This window comes from Mytilus trossulus, chromosome 6 (assembly GCF_036588685.1).
Source record: "Mytilus trossulus isolate FHL-02 chromosome 6, PNRI_Mtr1.1.1.hap1, whole genome shotgun sequence".
NCBI lineage: Eukaryota > Metazoa > Mollusca > Bivalvia > Mytilida > Mytilidae > Mytilus > Mytilus trossulus.
This window is the reverse complement of record NC_086378.1, coordinates 89,488,907-89,500,938: the sequence shown is the minus strand read 5'-3', so window position 1 is coordinate 89,500,938 and position 12,032 is coordinate 89,488,907. Positions and strand designations below refer to the sequence as shown.

Here is a 12,032-nt window from a genome sequence, read left to right as displayed (position 1 = left end):
AATGTATTTATTTGACTACATCTTTTTTCTATCTAATTGGATCATGAGACGATTATTTTTTAATAGACCAGATCGGATTTTAATATTCTTTGTCTGTCCGGCTGGGTTGACATATGTTTGACTTCGAGGTTAATTGCTTTGCGCAATACAAAATGTTTTTCTTTCAACCTGTCGCCAGAGTTTTTATCAAGATATTTAACTTTTTATTCAGGTGTTAGTTGCGTTAAAAACGTTTGAAAATAGAGCTTAGCACCGTTAGTGATTTATTGTGGGTTGTGAGTGAGAATTTAATTATGCTGGACGAAGTTTTATGAGATTTACATTTTCACGATAAGTCGCTTTTTTGTTCAGATGGAAATGTTTCAAGAATGTTTAGAATATAATTTTAATTTTGATATTTTACTTTTATAAATAATCATTTCTGTCAGTCATTCAACTTGTTGACATATCTACAGCGTAAAAACAGTACGATTGAGACATTTGTCTAACAGTCAATTTTAAGATATGCTCATTTGTTTTAACTGTTTTGTAAGTGTTATATATCTGTGTCACTAATACTATACTTAATAGTCCAAACAGCTACTGAACAGTACTGATTTTACTGGATTCAATTGAATGCAGTGATAAAAAAGTGATTCATTTAAAAAGATACACATCTTTCTCTTAATGAAAGTATTCTTCTGCATTGGCAGCCCATGATACATCCATACCGAAAAAAAATATGAACTTTTTACTGTAATTGGCATTCAATTGTTCTGTTTATTTTTCATCAGTTGTAGATAAGCACGTGTTGCATTACTATCTTAACCAAGTATATATAATTAACTGAATATTTTATTCGATTGTCCTTTTATTCAATTTATTTTTATCATTTCTATATTATGCAATCATCATCATCTTCATAAATAATGTTTTGCTGTTATAAGTACATTCATTATGATTGGTATCATAATCTATATGTTCACATTATCATGTTTTGTTCATGCCATTATCATTATTTATAGTTTTATTTTGTTTTCAATCAATCTATTTAATCATTATTATTATTAAATATTGTTGTTGTTATAACTATTATTTTTAGTATTATTAATTATTTGTCCTCAATACTTATCACTACTATATTTGTATTGTTAAAGGTAATACTGTGGTTAATTAAAGCGACTCATTAAGAAGACAGTATGCAGAAGCTGATGTTGATTGTCTTGATACTGTTCATAACTATAGGTAATATTTCTATAATATCCTTGATCAACTCAATCGTATGCATATACAAATCTCTAGAAGGCACAATAAAACGTATTCCTTCTTCTGAAGCAAGATTCTGATTATTTAAATACTCGTGTTTTAATAACACCCGATCCAGATCAACAGGCCATAACATTTTGCCGAATATTTTTTTTAATTTCTTTTAAAAATTTCTAACTTAATGGAAACAAAATTTAAAACCGGGGAAATATGTAGATAATGTAAAATAAGTTACAAACCGACGACCGGACGGATGGACCAGGTTAGTGTAATTTGTTCATTCCATTTCAAGTTTTTTTTTGTTGATTTGTTTTTTAGAGTAGCACTTGCATATCTAATAGGACAGCATAAGTGAAAGCCTTAACATGAAAATAAATCACTACGTATTAAATACATAGTTTGTTTAACTATCCCGGTTGAAGAAAGAATGCAAATTATTAAAAAAAAACAATAGACAAAGACCCAAAAAAGGTTTTCTTGGTTCGTAGGAACATTCATTTCAAATTCAACAGATTCTGAAATTATCAGTTATTGTCTGAAAAAGCATCTCTATTGTATCAATTCTTAAATTAAAGGTCAAGTAATCTGTAATGTAAGTTTTTAGCAACCATTTTATGTAAAATGTCTGTTCTTAGTCAAGAATATTGCAGTTGTTTTTCTCTTGTTCCGCTTATTGAAAGCGTTTGATTTTGTCAGGTTTTTTATTCTTCCCCCTTTTGGAATTTCCTTGGAGTTCAGTAGTTTGATACACTTTTTTTTTACAATTCTGAAAAATATAAATCATGCTTCATTTTTCTCAACATATTTCTAACATTTTCATTTTGTCTCTAAATATTCTTCACATTCTTCATTGTTTTAACAAATCCTTAGATATATTTTTGGTCTATGTTTGTCTTTAAATGTTTGATACTTACCATATTTGGCATCTGCAGTCTTTAAATGATACTATTATTATTTTTTCGACTATAATTTTGGAGAAAAGGTGTACGTTTGAACAGTGGACGTTCATAATAGATGACAAATTAAAACTCTCGTCTATATCAACAAACAAAACACGACTGGAAAGCAATTTTCATATTCCTGACTTTGAACATTCATATCCCGAAGAAAAAGGTCGGTAAAAAACAATTAGGATTGGTTTACCCTATTTTTAGAGTTGAGTTTTTTTTAATATTTAAACCTTTTTCCTTTCTAACAAATGCAGACCTTTTAAAGTCGAGGGTCCACACTAAATATTCGAACATAAAATTGATTTAAACAAAAGTTTTAGCCAAGTGATGCTTGCTCTATTTTTTTTAACTTTACTATTGCAACCTAAAGATTTTTTTTGTAATATATATTTTATTATTTTCATATCATTTTCAAATCTCATCTACAAATAAAGATGTTCAAACAAATAATTCTGCTATAAATCCTAAACATATGGTTTACCATACTTGTTATAAATTATAAAATACATTGTACAAAGAATACAGAATACATCTGTATTGAGCTCTATTTCTTGATAATATTATTAATGTTTGACCATTTTTCTTTTATTCTTTTTGCTTTATTGGTAGAGCACAAATTCATAGAGACCATGTCAACCCTATAATAATATTTAAGCCATTCAATTGCTTTAGCAACAGATGGGACTGTAAATCTAACTCTACATAAATAAACATATCTCTTCAATATCAGAATACATGTATTAAGAATATCTTTAAATAGGTGATAATTAACACCCAAGATTATACTTGATAAGGTTGGGAGAAAGCTTACATTACATACATCTTCTAACTTTTGAAAAAAATTAAGCCAGAATGTTCGAACGTATCTACATTCAAAAAAGAGATGTATGTATGTTTCTTTAGTTTCTGTACAAAAAGTGCACAGTTCTGTTTCACTATATTTACACTTCATAAGTAAAATATTTGTTCCTATAATTCTATGAAGTAATCTGTATTGAAATGCCCTTAATGTGGGATCTTCAGTAATAAGTAAAGGAAGATTAAAAAAATAATTCCATTCTTCGGCCACAATATCTATTCCCAATTTTATTTTCCATTTCTCTTGTATGCGTGATGGGGTTTCCTTTATTTTATCTAGAAAAAATTTATACAAATGTTTTGATACTTTATCAACTGTTTTTATGGCGGTAACAATTTTGTGACTGACAGTATTTAGTTTGAGAAATACTTGTGAATGAATAATATTCTTCCATTCCTTTGGAAGAGCCAAGATTAGTCCATAGAACTCTAAGAAAGTTGTTTTTATATTATAATTTCTAATAAATTCATCATAATTGTAAAATTCTCCATTTTCCTTAATGAGATCATTTATGAAAAATACATTATTCTGTATCCAACTTTTATAAAAAGCTGTTTTTCCATCAATCATAATATTTTCATTTAAAAACAATGGTTGAGACAAGATATCACTTGGGGCTGTGGTCAGAGGTTCACACAGTGAGGCAAATGATGAAATTACATTTTGCCAAAAAGGGTTAAATTCTTTTTTAATTTCATTGAGTGCTGATTTTGATAAATGCCACATATTTTCTCAACCATTCATTTCAAGGTGATCTGCCAATAGAACTTTCCATGAGGAATAATTTGTGGGGTCTAAAACTTTTTTAACCCATGATAACTTAAGTGATTTTATAAATGATTCAATATGTGGCATTTTTACACCACCATCCTCGTAATTTGAGATAAGTATATTTCTTTTAATTTTGTCCCCTTTACCATCCCATACAAATCTGTATAGCATAGTTTGTAACTGCTTTAATATATCTGGGGATGGATCTGGTAAAACAGTAAAACATTGAATTAGAATTGGTAGGGCGAGAGTTTTCACAACTACAATTTTCCCATATATAGTAATATTTCTGAATGACCAATCACTTAAAAGATTTTTTACTTTTTGATTTTTTTCTAAATAATCATCAACACATATATCAACTTTTGACAAACAATATTGAATGCCTAGGAGTTTGAAATTTCCTGAATGGTTCCATATTATTGTTTTATTTGTGTTTAGCTCCTCACCACAGCCCCTTTTTGCCCCAATCCATATAACTTGTTTTTTTTCAAAATTAGCCTTCAAACCAGAGCATGAGTAAAACAAGTCTATCTTATTTAGAGCACTGTTGAGAGATTCTTCACTATCATCCAGGATCAAAGTCGAATCATCAGCATACTGACTGAGTAAAAATTCAGAGTTTTTAATCTTTATACCATTAATGTTGTTGTCATATTTTATTGATGCACTAAGCAGTTCCAAACATAAAATAAAAAGATAGGGAGACAGTGGATCCCCTTGTCGTACCCACTCTCTATTACAAAAAAATCAGATAGATAGCCATTATTTTGAATGCAACTTTTTGAATTGTAGTAAAGAGTTGTGAACCATTTCACTATTGTGTCACCAAAACCTAGAAATTTCAAGGTTTCACATATAAAGTTCCACTCAAGAGAGTCGAAAGCTTTTTCAAAGTCCAACAAAACAAGCAAGCCAGGAATATCTTCCTCATCTACTTTTTTCAAGAGGTCATATATAAGTCTTGTACACTCACCAATATATCTGCCTTTCATAAAGCCAGTTTGAGTTTCACTAATCAGGTGATCTAGGACTTTTTTAATTCTATTTGCAATACATGTTGATACTATTTTATAGTCTACATTAAGTAGTGAAATAGGTCGCCAATTTTTTAGAAAATGTTTTGGTTTACCATCTTTGGGTAGACAGGTAATACACAAATGTAACACCTTGTGTTTGTGAAATTGATAATTTACCTCCTTGAAATGCTTCTTTGAAAGAACGCAGTAGGAAAGGATTAATGTCGTGCCAAAAAAATTTATAAAACTCAGTTGTAAAACCATCTAGACCGGGAGATTTTCCATTTTTCATATTTTTTAATGCATTATGAATTTCTGAGCTTTTTAGTTCCACTCTAAATTAATATTTTGTTCATCAGAGAGAATTTTGATAAATGGGTTTTCCAGAGAAAAGAAATTAGCTCTGTGTGTATTATTTATAAGTGTTTTCTTGGATGAATATAGATTCTCATAATATAACTTTTGTTCCGCACGAATTTTTGCTTGATCAGTGATAGTTTCACCATTATCTAAAGTTAATTTTTGAATTACTTTTTCAATATAATTTCTTTTCTCTAGATTACAGAAATATTTTGTACTTCTCTCTCCTTCAATTTGCCATTTTGCTTTTGCTCTCATTATTGCCCCTTTTATTCTAGATTCTCTTAAAGACCTTAACTGAAGTTCAATACGTGTAATTTCTTCCCTTTTATCATTGATATTTTCATTATTATTCAAATTGTTCAATTGATTTTCTAGTTCTTCTTCTTCCCTACTGCGTTCTTTCTTTTTAAAAGATGAGTGAGATATTGTTTTTCCTCGTATCATCAGTTTTAATGTTTCCCAAAACAGTTGGTCTGAAATGCAAAATTCTATTTCTTCCCTATTTTCAGAATCAACTATTTTATATTGATCAATACAATCAGCAATACAAGTTTTAGTATTAGCAATAAATTCTTTGTCGTATAATAAAGCATTGTTAAATTTCCACGTCCCTTTGCCTTTTTCATTTGTATTAAATTGAATGGACAGAGATACTGGTGAGTGGTCAGACCTATATGCAACACCAATATCACACGAGGTTATCAGTGGTTGAAAATCAGATGAGACAAGGAAGTAGTCCAGTCTTGCCTGCTTCTTGTTAGGTCCTCTCCAGGAAAACCTTTTTTTCTCTGGGTATAATTCCCTATAAACATCAACCAGATCTATTTCTGACATCATTTCATTAACCTTTTTTTGGGCTTTAGGATTATTTTTATGCAAATAGTTTAAAGTATCCATATCATAATTTTGTGGTAAATTCCAATCACCCCCCACTATTACTGAAGTTTAACCAAAATTTTCAATATCTCTTTGGAGTATTTCATAAAAGACTGGTTTCATTGGGTCCATATACTACTGCTATTGTCATTCTATGATTGGAAATTTTTATATCTAGAATTGCATAGTTCCCGTCTTGATCCACTTTCTGTCCAAATATTTCAAAAGAAAAAGTGCTTCTAAATAAGATAGCCACGCCCCTACTGCTCGTGGTATGCGACCCAAATATTATTTTATACCCCCATTCTGCTTGCCAATACTTTTCAAGTTCTTTTTTACAGTGAGTATCTACCAAGAAAACCATATCATAATTTTCTCTACATTTACTAAATATATCTCTTCTTTTAATTTTATCAGAAGACAGGCCTCTACAATTTATGCAACCAATTTTCAAACTACCCATATTTTATATCACTTACAATTGTAAAGGATGAATGATCTAAAATTATACAGTCAATAAACATATTCAGAGCAATACAAAAAAATAAAGTACAAATAAATAGAGAGAAATGAAAGTGACATAAAAATGCTTTTTTCCAACCATTTAAACAATAACTACCAAAAAGCTCCCGTTTCATGGTATTGCAGAAAATACAATTTAAATCAAATAAATTAAGTAACTAAGATACAGTGGGTTTCCTTCTTCCCCAGCCATTTATGTAAACAAAATATAGTTTTGTCTAAATCATTTTTATTAATTTTTTTTTTTTTTTTTTGTCGGTTTTCTTCAAGCCTCTAAAAGAACAGTTTTTTTTAACCTTAAATATGGTGTAAAATCTATTTCCCAGTTAATTTAAATAATGTTTGATTAAGGTTCGGAAGTTTGAATTGAGTATTTGTTATTTTTGACAGGGGTGCCCCCTTTTTTGTGGAAAGCAGATAACTATTTGCTTGTGACTTGTCTCTCAGGTTGACATGGTTTTTTTTAAAGATACTAGAGTTTATAAATACTCTTTAGTGACATGTTACTTATATTTAGGGCTCTTTGAAAAAGGGAAAAAGTGCAACATGTGGTGATATGTATCTTGACATGTGGATTTATGATCTACCGCCGGTGACCACGTTTACAACTTATAAAACTATTTTCACCAATTGGACAAGTTCAAACAGGTTACGTAACTGGATTATCTTATGCCTAAATACTCTCGAAAGGCACATATTGTGTATTTATTTAGTTTAGAGTAGGCAATATTACTGTAATGAATCTATCAGTGTTTATGTCTGATTAGCTTGCACGAGTCAAAACATCCGGTTTTGTTTGCGCATGTCTACCTGGAATACCTAATATGCAAATTAGCCATGTGCAGATTGACTGGGACATTCAATTAACAACCTAGAAAAAAACCGAATTTAGAGATTTTCAAAATACACAATGGCAAAAAAACACAAAAAAAACAAAGTTATAACATACAATAATACTAAAAAGATATACTATGTGTTTAAATGAGGTTTTTTTTATAATTCTTTGTTTAATTCAGTTAAAAGTTGTCATTGGGTTTTTTTTCACGAGAAGGTCTGCTAAAAGGTCTATGATGATCTCTTTTTTTCAACATAATAAACGGATAATCTTTAATGTACACTAGATTGACGTTCCTCTGTTCAGATGAAGACAGTGCACGTCTTTCATTCAGAAGGTTAAATCTTAGTTTTGCAACAGACGGCAGCACATCGGGCACGACACTTTAACCACTTCCCCGTTTTAATTTCATTCCAGCAGCCAGAACGTCGTCTCGTCTCTATTTATAGCTATTAAACCGTACAATGATCTTTCTCTTCTCCTTGTCGCTCTCTTTTCCTGGTACCCTATGCACGGCCTGGAATAGCATTTTTTTTTTCTATGCGCTCCTTTGGTATCTCTAGAGTTTTTTCAAAGAAGGCCCGGACATAAACATCAGTCGCTTTAGGCATCTCGGTCAAGGGGGATCCCCTCACCCCACTTATTACCAGGTTCCATTTTCGGCCCCATTACTCCAGCTTTAGACGTTCTTTTTCTTCTGTTGATATTTTTTCCTCAATATCAGGGAGGAGTGTGTTATGGACATCTTTTATACCTAAAGATAATGTAATAATATTATAGGGATAAGGTTCACACTCTGAACAAACATAAAAGGTATAACCTTTCGTATTGTTTAGATGAGATAACGTGTCCTATCAACCTTAACTATAAAACATATTTTCAACACTTCAACGACAGTCGTGGCAATAACTATGGTGTGAGACAGACAAGCGCAGAAACAAAAACAAATTATGAAACATTTGGTATTCTTCCACATAGATCACCGAATGAGACAAATTTGAACACAATAGCGATAGTCACGCATATAATATTTACAGCGTTTGATGAGTGTTTCCCGCGGTTATTGGTTGTAACCCGGATTTGTTTTCGCTTGATTAATTCATGACGATTGAAAAGCGGTATACTACTGTTGCCTTTATTTATGAAGGTTAATACATAATGAATAATTACTGAGAGGAAAACCAGCTAATTTTGTTTCATTGCATGGTTTTCATTTCAGATATTGTCCATCCTTGTAGTTGTTTTCCGGATGTGAAACCAGTTTGTTCCATTAGTGGTATTACTTTCCAAAATGAGTGTGCCCTAGATTGCAAGTACGTTATCTTTACAATACAGTAAAATTGTCATAATGGAATGCTAAATACAGAAATAGGTCATGCGGGTTACAATGTTGGGGCTTTGCTTCACAAGTATTAAGTTTACAACTTGAACACTTATGTGTTGGTGAACATGGTTTTTATTTATATGTTTTAATGTACTATGGATTGATTTATTTCGTGGATACCAATTCTCGCTGATTTAAGAGCATTTTCACGTATGTTAAATTCCGTGGTTTTGCAAAGTCTGGATAGAAACTTATAGAAAATTTATCATTTGAGGAATATTTATTTTCGTTGTTCACATGTTCAAACCTGATTTTTTGCTACTTCTCCGCTAAACTAACTGTTATAAAGAAGAAAGAAGACAAACTGGTTGCTCACCATCAGAATATGGATCTGGATATGGTAACATGTCTTCCAACGCACTACTTCTTTTCACTAGCACGTTAAAATTCTACCCAACGTGACAGTCTAATCCAAAGCTTCGTTTAAAACCATAACTCGTTATCATGTTCTCATCCTAAACCTGCAATTAATTTGCAACTTAATATTTAACAACCATGTATCATTCTCATCTCTTTACCATTTTGTGTTGATGCAAAAGTGTCAATTTATAAGATCACATTGACTAAGGTCTGAGTATTTATCCTAATGCAGATGTATCAGTGCTAATCCATTTAATAAGTTCTGGTATATTGTTGCACGTTAACATTTACATAAATTTGAACTCACTATTTCAACGCCCATTTTTTGGAGCTAGTTACTATAAGAGAGAGGTGAAAGATATCTAAAATTGAAAAAAAACGGACTTCGAGGAAAATTTTAATTGGAAAGTCCCTTATCTAGGGCAAATTCAAACGCTCAAACACATCAAGAAAATTACAAACAACGGTTATAATCCGAACTTTGTACAGGCATTTCCTTATGTAGAAAATGTTGGATTAAACCTGGTTTCAACGGGACACCACAAAGAAAACTAAAGACTGAGCAACTCGAATCTTTCTAAACACCGATGAATGTTTAGGTCCTCCGTAAGCGTAAATTAATTCTGATCAACGAGTTATAATGAAGACAATTGCAAGAATGAAAATGATGTTAATATGGTACTGGTTATCATTTCGCCGTTTCTCGTTATTGTCAATAATGTTTGTTAATATGATAAGACATAAAACAGGCAAACAGTATTATATACGTGTTCATTCAATACACTGCGAGTTCATTTAAAAGATAAACATATTTTCTTGTATTATTTTAATTTTAGTTTCTTGTTTACAATTTGGAAATTAGTATGGCGTTCATTATCACTGAACTAGTATATATTTGTTTATGTGCCATCTAAAGGACGCTTCCGGGTGCGGAAATTTCGCGCTACATTGAAGACCTGTTGGTGACCTTCTGCTGTTGTTTTTTCTATGATCAGGTTGTTGTCTCTTTGACACATTCGCCATTTCCATTAACAATTGTATATGATACCAGACACATCGTCTATTTCAATCTGATGCATTGTCTCTTTCTTTAATGTGTATAACAAAATAACCCTTTACGATGGTTAACATTATATATTGCAGAAAAAATTATCAACATTTTAAGTTCTGTTGTGGTAACAAATCTCAAAACAAGGTAGGTACAATATAATCTTTGATTTGTTCGATTGAGAAAGGATTTGTCAAAGACAATTATGTATGTATCATCAGCCATGTTAACAAAATATATCATATGAGAGTTGGTCAATATTATATACTCATTTTCATAGTTCATGACAAACGTCAAACACTTAAAAATTTTATCAATTTTATTTCAGAGAAGGTGCAATTTTAGCCTGTCGTCGTAAATGTCCATGCTAATCTTGTGGAAGTTATTACGAATGAGTATGAAGTAAGTTTTTAGATTTGTAGCGTAGAATAAATTTAAATGATAAATATAAGGTAACAAAAATAATCAATTATTTAAATAAATAGGGAATTGTAATTTTGAATAACAAGGAAATATAATTCAACTATAGTAACAAAAATAAACAAGGAAACATTATAATGCAATTATTCTGTAACGATCCTTTTCTTTAGACGTTGAAAACGTTTTTGAATGGTTCTGCAAGTCTGTATCTATGGAAGAGTTGTAATATTTGCACTTATTCCACATCTTCTTGTATAAAAAAAGAAACATTTTGAGCCTCTTTTTTTTTCAATATTAAATCCACACAAAAGCCTTAAATACGTTTATATCCTTACTTTATATTTCATGCAGATACAAAACTAGATATTATGAAGGTGTATCAAATGTTGATTTTCATGGGGTTTTCATGTGGATTTTGCATGTTTTCTGTTTTGTCAAGATTTTATTATTACTTTAGTTAGTAAATAAGTTTTCAGTCAAAAAAGTCACTATCATTAACTCTTCAATGCTGCTTCCTTCACATTATTTTTTTGAACATTTCCATTTCAGCATCAAGTGAGATGGAAAAACATATTTAATATATATGAGAGAAACAAAGAATAAAACAAAATTCAACAATATGATTTTTGAATATTATTTAAGTAAAACGTATTGTTTTTGTTTTCAGTGTGTTTGTGTGTGTGTGTGTGGCGGTGTGGCTTTTTCGTTATTGAATATTCGTTATATTTATGAAACACACATCCTACTTCTGTTTAAGTCTTTTAACCTTCTAGATGTCTTCTGTTTGTTTTATTTGGTCGGTTATTTGTCTCTATGATCGTTGGTTCAAACCCAGCTTTGTCAAATAATAGACTTTAAAATGTGTGTTGCTACTTTTCCACTAAGTACGCGGGGTTAGAAGTATGAGCAAAGACTAGTCGTCTCGTAGTCAAAATGGTGTGTCCAGTAAGGATGATATATCTTTCTGCGGCCATCTCCCATGTGACCTGACACGTTCAATATCAGGCTTAGTGTATGGGTCTTATAGAACTAAATAAATTTAGTGGCATCAATAATTTACACTTTTGTGTTGGTACAACTCGAAAGATACATTGTCTTAGGCCGTAGTTTGATCTGCCTTTTTTACAGTTGTCGCCTTGGCACTCATACTACATCTTCTCAATCATATTATACAATTGAGAATATCAAAGAAACAACATCCAGACCAAAAAGCAGACAGCAGCTGAAGGCCAAACGTGTGTACTATTTTTACTTTGAGTAACGTTTCTATCACGAATAATTTGAAAAAGTGCGATGGCAACCGCCCTTTGAAAACGGATTCATATACAGAAACTGAGTAAATTGGAAGTTTGGATTTCGCAATTCAGTCTTATTTCATGA

The 12,032-nt window shown here is 31.0% G+C and overlaps 1 long non-coding RNA gene across 1 annotated transcript; it reads left to right on the top strand.

Annotated features, from left to right (window-relative positions):
• Nucleotides 1-1,126: 1,126 nt before the first annotated feature.
• LOC134723866 (uncharacterized) lies at nucleotides 1,127-11,272 on the top strand. The gene is made up of 4 exons (XR_010108203.1): nucleotides 1,127-1,224; nucleotides 8,660-8,753; nucleotides 10,561-10,634; nucleotides 11,202-11,272. It is a non-coding gene; the product is annotated as an uncharacterized LOC134723866 (long non-coding RNA).
• Nucleotides 11,273-12,032: the final 760 nt, after the last annotated feature.